The sequence below is a fragment of the Anabrus simplex genome, chromosome 1, assembly GCF_040414725.1.
Source record: "Anabrus simplex isolate iqAnaSimp1 chromosome 1, ASM4041472v1, whole genome shotgun sequence".
Lineage (NCBI taxonomy): Eukaryota > Metazoa > Arthropoda > Insecta > Orthoptera > Tettigoniidae > Anabrus > Anabrus simplex.
The window spans coordinates 885769470-885788884 of record NC_090265.1 but is presented as its reverse complement, the minus strand read 5'-3'; positions in this window follow the sequence as shown (position 1 = coordinate 885788884).

The window sequence follows — 19415 nt, the reverse complement described above, 5'->3', positions numbered from 1 at the left end:
GGCCAACGGCCCCTAAATTCCCTCATATCCATATGGAGAGACCTGTAATATTTCTTTATTATCCCGTTAATATGATAGCCCAATTTAGATCTTTCGTTATATTAACACCTAGTTTCTTGATCCCCATTACTGTCACTCCATCAACAAAGTAATTACAACCTGAGCTAGTTTGTCATTGGAAACAAATTAGGGAAAGCCATCGATTTTGATGATGTGATTTGCAAAATTTACAGAGAACAAAGTGAGGGAAATTGTCTTAAAGTGCATATGCTCACAGTGTTAAGTAAATAAACCAGAAAACAACACTTGGAACTGTAAGTACCGTATCTTATTCTTCCCTCCTTTAATAATATCAATGTACGAAGGGGGATGACAGGAAATTTTCCTCACGGGGTTCCACCTACTTTGTTACGCCACTAACGGGAAGGAACTAGAATTTGTATTAACTGGAGCAAATTAAGACAACCAAGGAATTTACAGATATATTTGTGTATGAAACTTGCATTAATATACCTGCGCAGATTTCTAACACAAATCTTTGTACAAAACAGAACATAATCCATCGATGAGAGCTTGGTACACAAACATTGCAGGAGGCCAAATGGATTGTATTGCGACTGACCTAATCAAGACTTTTGGCAGGGTAGATCATGGAAAATTATTAAAGAAAAGGGGGGGGGGGCTAGCGGGGCTATTGAATATACAAAAATGTGGCTAGATGTGTGGCTGATTTTCCAGAAAATAGAACTTAGAGAATTGGTGTAGGAGAAGCATTATCCGATCCTGTAGTGATTAAGAGGCGGGCCCGAAAGGCAGTGTTATTGAACCTCTGTATTTTCTTGTACACAGTATATGAGTGATATGAGTAAGGAAATGGAATCACAAATACGGCTCTTTGCAGATGATGTTATACTGTATAGAGTAGTAAATAAGTTACAGGATTGTGAGCGACTACATAAAAAAAAAGAGACCTCGACAAAGTTGTGAGATGGAGAGAAGCCAATAGTATGATGGCAAACGGGGTGAAAAATCACGTTGTAAATCGGGCTGTGACGTCAGAACCACCCGGTGAGAGTATTGGCACACGAAGTGACCAGATAACCAGGAAGTTCGCCCGGTCGGAGTATAGTAATAAATCTTAACTTGTGCAGTTCTGAGCGAAAACACAGCGGCGAGTCACAAAGTGGTCGAGGATTTCCAGCGATGAATAGAAGGCCGAAAGTCCATTCCGGGCGAAATCAGTATAACAAGAGACCTAGGTAAATGTTTGGTGGTATTGCAGAATTTTCTATAACAACTGTACTAAAAGGCTTTATCTCAGTTTTGAACTTTTTTCTAATTGTAGCGAACATTTTAACCACTGAACATAAATTTTACGTACTTATTTCTAAATATACTGTCAAATTTTTCGAAATGTTCTCTTATTATTTTATTTTTGGATAGATCCAGGTGGTTTTGAAGTAAACCTGTTTTATATTTTTCCGTACACATTGATGATTTCAACTTTTTCATTTAATGTTAATTGTTTGCCATTTTAACACTTTTCAAGATACCGTACAGCAAGAATTTTGAGCTGTACCATTGAACCCTAGAACACTAACCCTCTTTCAACACACATTATTACTAACCCCTCGTAAATTTGACTACTCCAGTTTACAATTGTTATATTTTTTACGTAACAGCTAATATTTGATAAAATGTTGGATATTTGGAATTCTTATATTTCACATGAATACGTGAATCAAAATACTTAGATATTAAATCATGCAATTGTTTATTCAAAATAGCAAACTTAATACACATAAAATATTGTATTAACATGTTTTATAAGAATTTTATTTTATTATACAATATATTAAAATAAACCCATAAAACTATGACGGTGGGCTTTTATAGCACAAAGAATCCAAAAGTACCATGAAAATAAATAAAATAAGTCTAAATGTAAGAAAGGCATAAATACACATTTTACTAGTTGAATGAAAAACTTGCCTTGTAGTTCTAATTTTTTTACATGCCTCTCAAGAAACATCCTCTAACGATTCATTTTTGATAAATATTGTATTGCAATCAAAATCAGAATTTTCTGGTCTCTCGTCATCAGAGGAATCAGATGTAATTGGGTTCTGTCAGAGATCTAAAACTGACAACGGGTGAAGTGATTATCACAAACACTAATTTCATTTCCTCCTTCAGAAATTAGATGTTCTTTCTCATCTTCGTAATTCAAATATTCGTCACTGTCACTAGTATCATGAACACTGTCATCTTTCACGTTGTTGTCTTCTTCACTCTCTGCCTCATCTTCATCTGATTCGTACAATAATCGTCAATAAGTTTATCTGGTATTCTGGCAACCATTTGCGTTCTTCTGATTTATCTTCGAAAATGCCCTACGATAACAGAAACGCAGTTGATAGTGACATAAAAACAATACGTGTATACTTAAACAGTATGTGCCTGTTTAAATTGTAATAATAACAATTGTACCTTTAAGTCAATGAGAAACATAATCGCTGTGAGATCCCACGTATTCATTCTATATTGCACTATCACGTACCATTCGTCAATATGACGACACCCACCAAATTATCACAGGTATGAACAAAGATTATCATCAATCGCACACGCCACAGTCAACAACTCATCGAAAAATTCAGTTTCACGAAATGGCGGCAGGCACTCATTCGCGGAAGGCAATAAAATATACCGTACTACTACCTCCATTCGTACAAATTACGAAGGGTTAGAGTAATCTTGGGGCACATTAAATACGTCTGTTTGCCACCAATTCATGACAATTACAAATCATGCCCATTATACCATCACTGTTACCTGCGAATTTCTGGAGCTGTGTTTTCTTTTACCCTGTCCATTATTTCGAAGTTTTAAATTAACGCTGCGGTTACAGAACAATTAGCGGCCACCCGCGCGAGCTAGCGCTACATTTTATAAACACTGCTCAGTGTTGAAACGTTTGAAATTCTCAAGCGCAAGTGAAACGGTCCAATTTCTGCTTCCTCTCGCGAGTTGGGCTTATCAGCAGAGTGGTAATCATGGATTGCGAAAAATTAATAAACGAGGACAATTTGATTTCATTTCATTGCACTCAGATTTTAACATTTTAAAAGAATGATGTATAATGTGAAAGAAAATATAGAAAATGACATTATATTATATTACAAAATATTGTGTTACTGCAAGTTTGTCTTTTGCTGAAATGGAATGTTTTTCTGTGCTTTCAATAACGTCCTTTACATTATCTAAAATATGGTAAAATGTAACTGGTCTTCGATACATTTTTAATAATGTTATTGGTTTACCTATCTACTTTTTCGGTTTACGGGAGCGAGAAATTTTTGTTCGTCGTCTTTAAGCATTCTATGCAAATGGTGGAATTCACGTCGATTGTCATAAATTGGGTGTACGTTAGTCTATACTAAAGTGACCAGACGTCCCGTTTTGAACGGGACAGTACCGTTTTTCAACCTGTTGTCCCGGCGTCCCGACAGATTTTGTCGGGACGCCTCTTTGTCCCGTTTTGTTAGAAAATGAATTTTAATTTTAGTCTCTCTTTTCGTCAACGTAATATTTTAAATTATTATAGATACTGAAATTCGTGTATGGCAAGGTAACTGTTTGTATGTCCGTAACAACTAAGCTAGCTAAGAGTAAAGAGGGAATATAGGAGGCTGTGACAATATTAGTTACGAGCAACAACAAATATGGCAACCCTGCTACTCTGCCTGCATTGTTTTTCCTTGCTTGAAGCGAGTCCCTGGTTAATTCTCTCAACAACAGCAGTTGGAGTGTCGTATGATGCAGGATTAAAGATGCCGAAACGAAAATGTATGTTCACTACTGCGTTGCAAGAAAGGCAAGTGCCTTATTAACTTAGAATTTATAGCGAATTTAATGCAATTCAACTCCCAGTAACTATATATAGATCAACAAATACTTATTTTCTATCGTAGGTACACGTTTATAAAGAAAACACTGACCGATTGTGATTGTGATGTTCGTTGCACCATTTGTAACACCGAATTCACTGTGTCCAATGGAGGGAAAAGCGACATTGAACAACATCTAAAATCAAGGAAGCATAAAAACGCAGAAATTGCGGCATCGTCATCCAAAAGTGTAATCTCATTTTTTCGGCCAACTTCAGCAACAGACCGTGAACTGCACTTCGATGCAATTGAAGGAGCTTGGACTTACCACATGGTTGAAGAAAATCATAACTTTCGCTCAAATGACTGTGCTTCGAAATTAATAAGAAATTGGTTTGAACAGAAATTCTCTTGCGGTCGTACGAAGTGTGAAGCCATTGTTGTGAACATACTTGCACCTCATTCTTATGAAATATTGCAAAAGGAATTGAATGAAGTCAGGTTTGTTACAGTGTTTACAGATGCGTCTAATCGTGGGGAGAAAAAAATATTTCCTGTTATGGTTAGGTACTTTTTACCCCTACAGGGTGTCCGTGTTCGAATTTTGGAAATTGATGAACGTCCTGGCAAAACAGCAGATATTGTTACCGATTATCTGATTGACGTGTTTGCAAAAAACAATCTTAACAACAAGACAATTGCATTCTGTGGTGACAATACTAATAGTAATTTTGGTGGAGCAGCACGTAAAGGATACAGAAATATTTACCACAAACTTAGGATGTTATTACATCGTGAAATCCTTGGCGTTGGATGTGCAGCGCATATAGTGCACAACACAATTAAGACTGCTGATTATTTACCTATCGATGCAGAACTTGTTATTCACAAAATATATTACCATTTTCGCTCATACACTATTAGAGTAGAATCACTAAAGGATTCCTGCAATTTTGCTGAGATTGAGTACAGGAAATTGTTAGGTTATAGTAACACCAGGTGGTTAGCGTTGATGCCAGCACTTGGAAGAGTTCTTGCAATTTTTGAGGGACTGAGGTAAAATTTTCTGAGTCAGGAAAAATGTCCAATGATAATGAAAGATTTTTTGAAAACCCACTGGCGAAAATTGTTCTTCTTTTTCTGCACAACAAAGCTACAACTTTCCACCAGACAGTTCTCCAGGTAGAAGCTGAGTTAACAACAGGAGTTGAAGTAGCCATGGCACTTTCTATGTTGAAAGTAAATATGACTCAGAAAAAGGAGAACAATGTTATCCCAGATGTTGTAAACTGTGCTTTGCATGAACTAAAAGATGAGGGTAAGGTGAAAGTAGAGGAATTCCAAAAAATTGCTAATAGTTTCTATAATAATTTCGTGTGGCTATTTCTAGCCGAGTGCAGCCCTTGTAAGGCAGACCCTCCGATGAGGGTGGAAAGGTAAACTCGTGTCCTCATCCTGAGGTAGTGCAGCTCTTTTCAGGCACACCCCCAATGGAGGTGAGCTGCATGTACCATTTCAACCACATACCAGCCCTCCTGCCATTCTTAAATTTCTGGCAGTACCGGGAATCGAACCCGGGCCCCCGAGGACGGCAGCTAATCACACTAACCGTTACGCTACAGAGGCGGACAATAGTTTCTATGATTCATGTATTCAGTACTTAAAAGTCTGGACTGAGAGATTTGAAGTATATAAGAAATTTGAATGGATCTTGCTTAACAATGTCCTGAAACGGAATGATGTTGAAATATGTATACCTATGATTAAAATTGTATCTGGAGAATCAAATGTTGATGATAATGCTATTTTCAGTGAATTTGTTTATGTTAAGCAATTTGCTACTGCAGACAAAATCACTCAATGGAATAATGAAGGAAAAGAAGCCCATCTGAGATAGGTGGAAATGTTTCAGCATTTCTCTTCTCAAAGACTATCATTCAGTACTTTTTCTAAAGTTGTAGAATTTGGGTTATCCTTGCCAGGTACTAATGCACCTGTAGAGAGAGTTTTTGCAAGTATGAACAAAATATGTACATCAGAAAAAACCTAATTAAAAGTTGAAACGCTGAAAGCATTGTTGCTTACCAAAGTCAATCTAAAATACAGTTGCTTTGAGTTTTTCAATTAAGAAACTTCTGAAGAAAATCCATTCTTCAGAAAAATATGTCCTCTAGGCTAACTGTATAACATGATGTAAAATGTATGCGATTTTTATAGTAATTGTAATGCTTTAAATGTTCTGTATCCATTAGGCATATTGTAATAATTTTGCCTTATGTTTGTAATAAATAGATAAACAGGCTTACAGTTTTCTATTTGCTTTAACTAATAGACGGAATAATACTTTTTTTAAAAAATCAGTTGGTTAGTGTCCCGTTTTCAGCTTGAGAAAATATGGTCACATTATTAACAGGACGTCTGGGTCGTAAGGACACTTCTCTTAACCTGTTCCTTACTGTCGGGTCAGACACCGTGACTCTAATGACTTTCCCGAGGTCTTGTTGCAGTTCTCTGGCAGTTGCTGAACGACGCCGCAACGCACAGATGGTCAGATATCGGTTATCCTGTGGGGTTGTCATGCGTCCACGACCTCGTCCAACCCTCCTTGTGAACTGGCCTGTCTCATTGTAGCGATTCCACAAGCGATGAATAACTGAGGAAGAGACATTGCGATCCACAGCAACACGATGGAAAGTCCATCCTTCCTGGATCAAAGTGACGGCCCTTGCGACTTGAACGTCGTTAAGATGTCTCATGTGATGTGCTGGTTTACGTACAACGTGCTCATATGACCGCAGTAGTCTGTGTACCTCACAATGGCACACGGTCCGACTCGTTGACTGAATGGTCAGCGTACTGGCCTTCGGTTCAGAGGGTCCCGGGTTCGATTCCCGTCCGGGTCGGGGATTTTAACCTTAATTGGTTAATTCCATTGGCCCGAGGGCTGGGTGTTTGTGCTGTCCCCAATATCCCTGCAACTCTCACACCACACATAACACTATCCTCCACCACAATAACACACAGTTACCTACCCATGGCAGATGCCTCCCACCCTCATCGGAGGGTCTGCCTTACAAGGGCTGCACTCGGCTAGAAATAGCCACACGAAAAAAAAAACGACACACGGACGCACCGCTATCCACTTTGTTTTGAGGGGTCACCTAACATTTTAATGCCTGGCTACGCCTACAGATGGAGTATAACTTGGATTTGACATACCCTGAGTCAAGAAATAAGTATAAATAACCACCTAATCGATTAGGTGATTATTTATACTTACTTCTTGATTATACTCATCGATACGGTCAGGACATGGACAACTTGTAATACCCTGAGTAGCTAAGGTCTCAAGGTATGCTGTACGGTCATTGGAATCCCATCTACCAAATTAACATTCACATACCAGACGTTACAAAACATGTTCCCCTAATTTTTTGAAGTGTGTATATATCCTGAAACATCACTGAAAAAAGATGTCTATATCAACGCCAGTCTACTAAATTAGATGTTCCTTCCACTCATGTTTATTCCATACTGGACTCCTTTAGTATTAGCTCTGCATGCTCTAGTGCTGGCACACACAGCTCTGGTTACATCTCTCCAACACGGATATCTAATCTCCGTAGGAGCTCCAAGTACTTCTGCTCGGCCGGGTGGCTATCATCTTTATTTTGCTACCTCATCGACCTCAACAAAGCAAATAGGCTGGCACCTAGTTGGCAGTCGGCCTCCCCAACAATGTTTGCCTGCATCATTCCCAAGGTTGATCCCGCCATCTCCGAAGACGACATTTGCAGCGCACTCAGTTCAGCCAATTTCCGAGTCCATGATGCTTACCGGCTGCTGGACGACTCCACCTCATCCCCGTCTTCGCAGATTCTGCTGTAACTACCAACGCTGAACGATTTGAAGCGCTTCTTCGACACCCGAGTAGCTATACATCACCAGTACTACCTAGTGGAGCCTACTCCTCAACCCATCCTGGCTTAGCTCAGTGCAAATCCGACTACTCTACCCGTCGTAACCACTCCTCAACTTAGTACAACGCCACAGCCTTCATCGCCTACAGTTTCCACTTACACTACTACTACCACCACCACCACCACCACCACCATTACGACGACAGCCTATACCCTCACCCATATTCCCGCCACCACCGTTACTACATGCCATCCTTCATCCATAATGCTATCCTTCCTACCTTATTCCCCACTTTATACACAACTTTAAACCCAGCAACTCCCTGACGACATCTTAGATTCCGCTGCAGCAACACCGCCATCGCCTCCACACTCTACACAAGATGACGAAGCAGCAGCAGTCGGCGCACCGTCATCGACAACGCAGCCGCCACCACCAATCCACAAAATGTACAGCTGTGTGATCCGAGGTGTGGATCCTGCTCTCTCAAACCGAACCATTCTCCACCAACTCCAGCTGAGGGCGTCCCAGTTCGTCGCGTCTTCCGCATCCAGAACACCTCCGGCCCAACGTACATGGTTCGCATCCATCACCGCACCGCCGAAGATGTCCAACACCTCATCAGCAACGGAGTATACATCTATCGCCATCGCCGTAAAGTTGAGCCATCAATCTCCCCATCCCCACCTGTTCGACATCCCACTATCAATACTCCTCGCCGCCCCCGGCCGGCCCCTCCTTTTCAACCTAGTCCACCCGTTAGTCCACCACCTCCCCCCGACAAGTTCCTTCCCCCATTTACCACCGACGTTCGAAATCCTACAATTCCTCACATCTTCCTTCTACAATCTCACTACGACTCTGCACCTACTAACCATCTTCATCCTGGCACACTCATGTAAATTTCACTCCTAGTGTACATCCTCCTTCCTATCACCGTCTTCCCCTTCACTAAATTTTTCAAATCGTCTACCCATCTTCTACATCTAAAACACCGCACTGTTCTCATCGCTTCTCCCGGCCCGATAGAGTGCGTAACGCTTTAGGGGGCCCGCCCCGCCCCGCGGGGAATGAAAACAATAAAAAATCTAGTGCTGGTGATAACTTAAAGTTAGTGCTGATAATCAGCAGGAAATCATGTTAAGAAAAGAGATTGAAGCATCTCCACAGGAAGTTACGAGTAAGATTCGAGATTAAGCCGAACATGTCACATAAATGAAGAAGTTATGTAAGAACTGCACGTGTATGATATGTATTTATAAGAATAATATGGCCAGCCTGAAAAGGTTTAATGTGTTTACTGCTATATATTTCCCAGGATGTACACTAAACAGTTGACATCTATTTTATTTTTTTTATTTTTTTTTGTTCAATTGCTGCAGAGTTTGATATACAGTCATTTTCGTGGCGAATTACTGAAAGAACACTTAGCGCAATTAAGCACAAACGTTTGAGATATTAATTACGTTACTGACGAATCAATTTACGAAGGAATGTCATTATTGACTGTAAAATACGTCCTACGTATTTTACAGAGATTACGTATATAGCACATAAACACAGTCATCAGTCAGTAAACACAATGCACAGCCCTGAAGCACCACAGTAGTGAACGGTTTCAAATCACTTATTTTACTATAAATTCCGAAGTAAATGACATCAATCCCCATATCGAAACACATGTTCAGAGACAGCTCGTCCCTATCTATTTACACCAGCGCGCGTAGTGAAGGAACATATCAACCAGCACAAGTCATCACACTATACATTTCTATTCGTCCTGCTGTTATCCCAAGACAGACTACAATATATCACACCTTAGTGCTACTATCAATTGTCGGGAAAATGGTGGAATTCGTGTTTGAGGATATGAAGTACTATTTCAACAGCGTTATTTAAGTACAAAGTATATACTTAGTCATCAACGAGAGATGCATATTGCGTAGGCCTAGTGTTAGAGGCGTAAATAATATTGTGCATAACAAAGTCTATTGTTGTGCTATAACGGCTGCAGATTTTGCTAAAATGGATCGTTCGTGCGGCGTACGAGGTTGTAGATTAAATTATATTGTTGCAGATTCCGTACTTCAGTTTTTAAATTCCCTGAATATACAGCTCTATGGGGGAGAATTAAGTCAAAGGCCAAACCGAGCCAAACTGTTTAACGTATTGAACCAAGATTTGTGGTAAGGAAGCGTCCCTTTCCAACAGAAAGTGGCAGTATTTTAGGGCGAAGAGTTGAATTTTGCTAAGATACGATCTATTTTTGATGACCTCAGAACAAACTCCTGGTTCCATTTAACGTGGATGATAGTTTGTTGTTGTTTGTCTAACCCTTGTCCCGTTTCTTTACGGGGTCGGGTATGAGGTGAGATGAATCTGTCGTGGCGGGTTTTTATGACCGGATGCCCTTCCTGACGTCAACCTCATCAGAGGAGTTAATGAGATGAAATGAATGATGTGATATATGATATGCAGGGAGAGGGTGAAACCCGGTGCCGGCACATAGCCTACTCCTGTCGAATAGCACAAATGGGTCTGCTCAACGCTTAACGTCTCCATCCGACGGACGAATCACCATCAACAGCGTCATATGCTCTCACTCCATATGAGCACTGTGGAGAGGTTTGGAATTTAATCCAGGCTTTTGGCACGCAATCTAGTGATTAGAAATTGTATACCACAACCTCCCCTACGCTGCCGGCCAACATTCTGATGGTGAACATTTTTTCGACCAACGGGACTCGAACCGGCTAACCTCGGTGTCATACCGTTTAGACTTCAGCGCCTTAACGATCATAGCCACCAGGCGGGCTAACGTGGATGATAGTGCTCTTTTTACTAAGGTACACGATGATGGTAGGTTTGACGATATCTTGTCAAGGAATGCCTGTTTCGAAGTGTCGAGTGCACCTTGAATTTGAAGGTGTTTTATTAGAAAGTAGATGTGTGCCAAACGAGCCCTTCTGTATAACATCTGATATAAGCTGTACAATTTAGTGAGTCATTTTACAATTACGAACATCTTTCCAGCTCCAATACGATTTATATTCCAGTGAATATTTTGGAGGATGCCTTCATTCCTGATAGTGATATGGATATAGTAAGATGTAGGAAAATAGCATTTGCTTCGGAGTGATATTGCAGTTATTAGTTTCAGCTTAGGGCACAGTATCCACCAGAGCTTTTGACATGGACTCCTACAATTTCTCCACATATCCAGGAGTCTATCAGTTGATGCAAATAACTAACATCATGGTTCTATCTCATCATGTATATCTTTGACTAAATAGGTTCGTACTAATACTATTAAAGCTTGCTCTAAATTTGACCGGGAACGCCTTGTATCCTACAGTTATATAGAGAAAGATGGTCTAGCTATTAGCATTTATCATAACATAAAGTCCGGCTCCATAGCTAAATGGTTAGCGTGCTGGCCTTTGGTCACAGAGGTCCCGGGTTCGATTCCCAGCAGGGTCGGGAATTTTAACCTTAGGCCTAATTGGTTAATTTCGCTGCCACGGGGGCAGGGTGTATGTGCCGTCTTCATCATCATTTCATCCTCATCACGAAGCGCAGATCGCCTACGGGAGTCGAATCAAAAAGACCTGTATCTGGCGAGCCGAACTTGTCCTCGGACACTCCCGGCACTAAAAGCCAAACGCCATTTCATTTCATAACATAAGAATATATCATAAGATTTTACATAATGAGTGTACTGTTATTTCTGAGCGCACTATCCGGTTCTGAATGTATTACCTAAAAAGTGGATTAACAGAGGTGTGCCCAGCCTTACTTTGAGTTTCCTACCGTAGCAATTCTGTCTTTATATTTCTGTAACTGCTCAGTTAGGATTGCATTGATGAATATAGTCTTATCTACTACCATCGTGTACTTAAATAAAAGAAACGATATCATCTTTTATTACTATGTTAAGTGGAACCGGCTGTGTGTTAGATAAAATGTATCCATTGAATGTCATATATACTTACATGCTTCGTTATGTCAGTGTTGTGTTATACATATTTTAAACGATGCTAAGGTAATGCATTAACCTAACTAACACATTCGTTTGTAATCCTCTTCTTGTTTATTGTGCATCATTGCAATTATTGTCTACAAAGTACATAGTTTTGACATTAATCTTGGAGCTCCTGGAGGAAAGAAATCTAATATGCGAAGCTTTCGCATCGAAATGAAATTATTCTGATGACTCCCTAACCTTGAACAGTAGGCAGCTAATCCCCCTATGACGCCCACCATTTTGGTTTTAACATTACGGTCTGATTACAAGATATTAGAATCATTCCGTATTGACGGTTTTCACTTTACAAAGGTGAAAAAATTAGTGTATCCTCCTAATTCAATACATCAGTTGGTCTTGGTGATACTGTTATTGCATACTTGATAGTGTAAGACAAGGGCAACACGCAATATTAATGTTTCTTTTGTTTCAGATGGGGACACATACACGGCCGACTGGATCCCTCGCTGCGCTCCGAGCTAGCTAGAGCGACGCATCAAGTCGGCCGTGACACATATCATCTAGTTCAGTATAGCGTCGTTCACATTTGAAGTAAATTCCAGGATGATATGTAAATAAAAACTACTTTAGTTTATTTAATAAAGACTTTCTTCCTTTATTTCCTGCCACGTAATTACCAATGTTCAATTATTACGCAACATAAGACACTAACAGCATTATAAATATGTGGCTTACTCAGCAGCGCAGTGGCCTCTCACCGCTGGGTTTCGTGGTTCAAATCCCGGTCACACCATGTGAGATTTGTGCTGGACAAAGTGGAGTCGCAGTGTTTCTCCGGCTACTTCGGTTTTTCCTGTCATCTTTCATTCCAACAACACTCTTCATTATCATTTCATTTCATCTGTCAGTCATTAATCATTGCCGCAGAGGAGTGTGACAGGCATCGGCAGGCGGCACAATTCATGTCCTCGCCGCTAGATGGAGGCTTCGTTCATTCCATTCCTGACATGGATTTTCATTTAAATGAATATTTATTGTATGGCTGGCGTAGTGGATTTCTGTTTAGAGAGCCCTTGGTTCGATTCGCGTCTGGGCTTGGGATTTTAATTGCGTATGGTTTATTGCTCTAGCTCGGGGACAGACTATTCACTGTTGTGTGTTTCTGAGGTATCTGTGGTGGTGTGTTGTATGTAGATGAAGAAATGATTAGTAATCCACACGAAGTGTCGACCCCATGAAATTAGGAAAAGGCTAAAAAGGAAAGGATTACAGATATCTTGTACAGCTCCTTGGAAGAATGGTAAAAACAATTAAAAGATGTAAATTGAAATATCTGGATCACGTGTCGAAAAGGGTATGACGTCTGCAAGACACAGCCTAGAGACGACTACAATTTTCAGACATGCTGACTGTAAGATGACATCAGTTTCTTACTCGTGCAAAATGAAAAACGTCGTAATTCGTAGTATAATGCACACAATCGCACATACGAAGTGCATACTTTAAACAACATTATTTTGAAAATATTTTCTTTCCTTTGAATACTACACATAAACAATTTCTCCACATACCGAACTTCTATCCCTAGTGATGAGTAGAGTTCGGAAGTTTATGACCTAAAGGAGTACAAAATTTGCAAAGCAAATATGCCCTAAAAGTAGCTAAATATGACATTAAAACTTTTTATTTATCCGAGTCCGAAATCACTACAATACATTTACAACTACTCTATTTACACTTTGATTTTCCAGTATTCAGCTGTCGAGATGGCACATTCATTGGCTTCCACCAAATTCTTCATACTACGTGGTTTAGGCAGATTTCTACAGATGAGAAGGTGTCCATGATGTTGCTTTCCACCACACTCACACAAATCTTGATCACCGTACATAAAAACTAGCTACTGTATTTCTATACCAATATATAAAGAGGTAAAGTTTGTACCAATGGCTAATGTCTAATCCCAGGAACTACTTGATCGATTCTAAAAATTCTGTCACTAATAGAAAGACACATTATCCCTGAGTGCTATAGGCTATATTTTATTTTCAAAACAATTCGAGGTGGGGGGGGGGAGGGTGATTTGGGGAGATATAAAAATACTAGGCTAATATCGGCGAAATATCGAATTTGTCGTACAAGGACGAGACGAAGCTCATTTTAAGCCCCTTGACGCAAATAACAAAACTCACTAAGCTATACGGGCCCGAAAACCATGTTTTTAAGGCCCTAAAACCAACCGTTACGGAGATATCGGCACCACACTACCCCTGCTCTATGAAACGGTTAAGGAAATGAACTGCCGTAAACATGGCAACATCAGCTCCAGTATGCTTACAGCAGCGAGATTAACTACAATATATCACGAAAAACTAACATGTTAGAGACATAAAATTTGGTATTTGGAATCTCCTTTAAAATAAAAGAACACAAATTTCTGTTTTCAGAAAATCCACTTAAGGGGTGAGGGTTGAAAAGAAGTGAGGAAGGAGTTGAATTCTTTATATGAGGATACATATATCTCAGAAACGGAAGATGTTACAGACGTTAAAATTGGTAACCCGTTCTTGGAATCTCTTTAAAAAATAAATGAACGCACTTTTTTTTCCTGAAAAATCCACTTAAAAAGCGGGTGATATTTTAAAATGAGTATCTTCTTTTCTTCTACCTGTTTTTCCATACCTGTGGGGTCGCGGGTGCGAACTGTGTCGCACATGTGGATTTGACGCTGTTTTACGACTGGATGCTCTTCCTGACGCCAACCCTATGTGTAGGGCTGTAATTACCATTGTGTATTCCTGCTCTGGTTGGTAATGTGGTGTGTTGAGTGGATATGAAGAGGAGAGTGTTGGGACAAACACAAACAACCTGTCCTCGAACCAGAAGAATTAATCACACGCGATTAAAATATCCGACCCAGCCCTGAATTGAAACCGGAACTCTGTGAACCGAAGGCCTCAACGATGAACTCTCAGCCAAGGAGTGGGGCAGGTTTTAAAATAAGTATATCTACAGTATATCTCATAAGCTTAACATGTTATAGGCTTGAAAATTGGTATGTGTAATCTTCTTTAGAAATAAAGAAACCCATATTTTTGATTGTTTCTCACATGTAGAGTTCCATGTCACATATTCCAGATTTTGCTCTGCCAGTAGCTTGGTCATCTTAGTCCCAAAACGCAGTGCCACAAACCTGGTTTACAAAGAGGTTCTGGCGTAAATGAAATGAAATTTCTCGGCGAGTTTTTATAATTTAGGGGATTCTCAGATAATTTCTTAGTGCAGTACCGAGGAATAATTAATTTTTATCAACTTAACGAAATCCTCGCGAGCGAAGCCGTGAGTAACAGCTAGTATGACATAAAAGGGTAAAATATGCCCTGAAAATTAGCTAAATATGACCTAAAACTAGCCAAATATGACATAAAAGGTAACACATGCCCCTAAAACTAGCTAACTATCACCTAAAACTAGATAAATATGACCTAAACTAGGTAATTATGACTTAAAGTTGAAATATGCCCTAAAACTAGCTAAACACGATCTAAAACTAGCTAAATATGACCTAAAACTAGCTAAATATGACCTAAAAAGGTAAAATACGACAATCATTTTAGGGATAGCATGTATTAGAGTACTACTAACACTAAACGTGTCAAGAAGTGATAAGCATGTATCTTGTTAGATCCGGGCGAGTTGGCCGTGATGTTAGGGCCGCGCAGCTGTGAGCTTGCATCCGGAAGATAGTGTGTTCGAAGCCCACTCTCGGCAGCCCCAAAATGGTTTACCATGGTTTCCCATTTTCACACCAGGAAATGCTGGGGCTGTGCTTTAATTAGGGCCACGGCCGCTTCCTTCCCACTACTAGCCCTTTCCTATCCCATCGTCGCCATAAGACTTATCTGTGTCGGTACGACGTAAAACAAATTGTACACTATCTTGTTAAAAACGACTCCTCAATTTAAACAAAAACGCTCAAAATATACTAATCAAATATGCCCTTGCATCACTTATAACTATGACCAAAGCAATAAAATGGCCGAAATATGAATTTATTTGCAACTAGCTGCTGTACCCGTGCTTCGCTACGGGATTCTCAGAAAGACAGACCTTGTGGTTTTCTTAACTGAAGTCAACATAGGTCATTACAAAAACGTCAGTACGACAGTAGCGATTAATATTACGGTGCCGATCTAACAGTCCATAGTTCCAGAGCTAGAATGACCAGGCTGCAGACAGCCGTGAACACTCCTCTGCCATTATTCCGTTAAATATGCACACTGCGCATTCCAATTAGTGCCCCAGGGTAGGGATTGAATAACTCGCATGCTATGATGGACTAGTGTGTTACGTACCAGTAGTATCAGAACATTTATAAACCATGGGAATGGCATGCTAAAGAAGAACGTTATATAACTCCCCAGCTACTTCCAGCCAATATTCCGGCAGGCTGTTACATTCGGTACGACCGGGCGAGTTGGCCGTGTGGTTAGGGGCGCGCAGCTGTGAGCTTGCATCCAGGAAATACTGCATTCGAACCCCAGTGTCGGCAGCCCTGAAGATTGTACTCCGTGGTTTCCAATTTTCACACCAGGAAAATGATGGGGCTGTACCTTAATTAAGGCCAAGGCCTCTTTCTTCACATTCCTAGCCCTTTCGTATCCCATCGTCACCATAAGACCTATCTGTGTTGGTGCGACGTAAGGCAAATTAAAAAAAAATACTCAGTACGCAGCAGTAATCCTATCTATCGGAGATGAGTGGCAACAGAAGACGCAAAGCACATCAGAACAAACAATAGTCAACGTAATGTTATTGTTAATCAATTTCGTGAGCTTTATACATTGTAGGCCTTAACATTTAATTTTCTTTGGACTATGTGAGATTAGGGCGTCTTATAAAATTATTTGTAGCGTGTACTGTAGTTCCTTTTTTCTCCGAATTTACATACCGATTTTCATTAAATTCTGTTTTCCCATTTTCTCGCGGCTCGGCGCTGATATGGACTTCGTAACAAAAATCCAAATTCATGAATATCTCTGTGATCATAGCCGGTACGGTAACAATGTATAAGACAAATGATTGTAAACTTTAGTAATGTGGTATTTATCGATGCGGCCACTAATAACAGAAATATTTGAGAAATAAATTTTAGGCCTTCCCCTAAAGTACCATTTCACTCAGCGTGAATACAATTATTTATGACCTAGATTGTAGCGACTTATTCCCGGACATTGCATTCCGATTTTGATTAAATTCTCTTCAGCCGTTTTCTCGTGATGCGTGTACAGACAGACAGACAGACAGACAGACAGACAGACAGACAGACAGACAGACAGACAGACAGACAGACAGACAGACAGACAGACAGACAGACAGACAGACAGACAGACAGACAGACAGACAGACAGACAGAAATTACGGAAAATTAACAAGTGCATTTCCTTGTCACTGTGGACACGACTGATGCAGAAATACCATCCTTTTTAAATTCTGAGCAATGTACAGACAAAACTCTTATTTTAAATATATACTAGCTGATATACCCGTGCTTCGCTATGGAATTCTACATTGTATACAGAATTCTAGGCTAGGTAGTGTACACGCTGTGAGCAAGATTGTATTAAATTGCATAGCTCTTAACGTTACCCTAGAAACGCGATGGGAAAGACACCAAACGTCTTTTCTTATGTGAAAACTGCGTTAGGGGATTTTCATTGTAATAGTAGGCGTGAGCCATGAACACTCTTTAATTTCGATTGGCAGGGGGGGAGGGGGTCGTGAAGGTTGGGGGAGGGGCAAATAGTGCAGAGTCCCAGGGCAAAACTATGCCGTCTTACTCATCTGTTTAATAGGAGTACCCGATGAGTCGGAAAATTTCAATTTACTACACTGGCGGCGGTAAAATCTATTTGACTTGGAGACAATTTTTTCCTCCAAGCCAGAGCAGAAACTCCTTCTTCACTGCTAATTTGGAATAAAATGAATGTAGAATTTAATAAAAGTGAAGAGGAAGAAGCTTTCCTTAAGAAACGGCACCTTTCAGGGTTGAATTTTGAATTATTTAGTGAATTGTAGTGCTATAATTTGGAATAGGCTTAAATTGTAATTCTAGACCAGGTCATACTACTACTATTACTACTAAGTGAGCCTCTACCTTATGTGTGCACAAGGCTCATTCAAAACAGCACGTCAGAGTAGGGATCGAATAGCTGGAATACTGTGATGAACCAGTGTGTTACGTACCAGCAGTACGGTATCAGAAAGTGTATGAATGGCATGCTAAAGAAGAAAGTTTTCTAACTCCTCACCTTTTTCCCTCCAATATTCAATCAGGCTGTTAATACTCGGTACGCAGCAGTAATCCCATCTATCGGAGTTGAGAGACAGCATAAGAGACAAAGAACATTACAACAAACAATGTTCAATGTAATGTTATTGTTGGTCAATGTTATGCGCTTCCGATATTGTAGGCCTTCACATTTAGTTTTCTTCCAACTCTGAAATACCACTCTTATCATAGTCAGTACGGTAAAACTGAATGAAACATAAATGATCGGAAATTGTATTCTCTATAACTTGTGTTATGTAGTATTTTTCGATAGGACAAATAACATACGTATTTAAAAAATTAAATTTTAGGCACCTTCCCCTAAACTACATTTTTCCGGGCTGAGTGATATTGTTTATAGCTTAGACTGTAGTGTATTATTCTACAACTCTATATACCGATTTTCATTAAATTCTGTTGACCCATTCCTCCTGGCTCGGCATTGATATCAACTTGGCAAGAAAAATACAAATTAATGAATATCTCTGTTATTATAGCCGGTGGGTAAAAGTGTACAAGACAAAATGATCGGAAATTTAATGCTATATAACTTTAGTTATGTAGTACTAATCGATAGGACCACTAATAACACAAATATTTGAGACTTAATTTTAGGCCTTCCTCTAAACTACCATTTTACTCAGCGTTAATGAAATTATTTATAGCCTAGATTGTAGCGACTTATTCCCCGACTTTTCATACCGATTTTCATTAAGACAGGACCTCTAATAACATAAATATTTGAGAATTAAATTTTAGGTCTTCCCTTAAACTACTAGTTCTCTCAGCGTGAATACGATTATTTACAGCCTAGATTGTAGCGACTTATTCTCAGACTTTACATACCAATTTTCATTGAGATAGGACCACTAATAACAAATATTTGAGAATTAAATTTTAGGCCTTTCCCTAAAACTACCATTTCTCTCAGCGTGAATGAGATTATTTATAGCCTAGATTGTAGCGATATATTCCTCGACTTTACATACCAATTTTCACTATGATACGACCACTAATTCCATAAATATGTGAGAATTAAATTTTAGGCCTTCCCCTAAACTACCATGTCTCTCAGCGTTAGTAAGATTATTTATAGCCTAGATTGTAGCGACCTATTCCCGGACTTTACATACCGATTTTCGTTAAATTCTCTTCAGCCGTTTCCTCGTGATGCGTGTACAGACAGACAGACAGACAGACAGACAGACAGACAGACAGACAGACAGACAGACAGACAGACAGACAGACAGACAGACAGACAGACAGACAGACAGACAGACAGACAGAC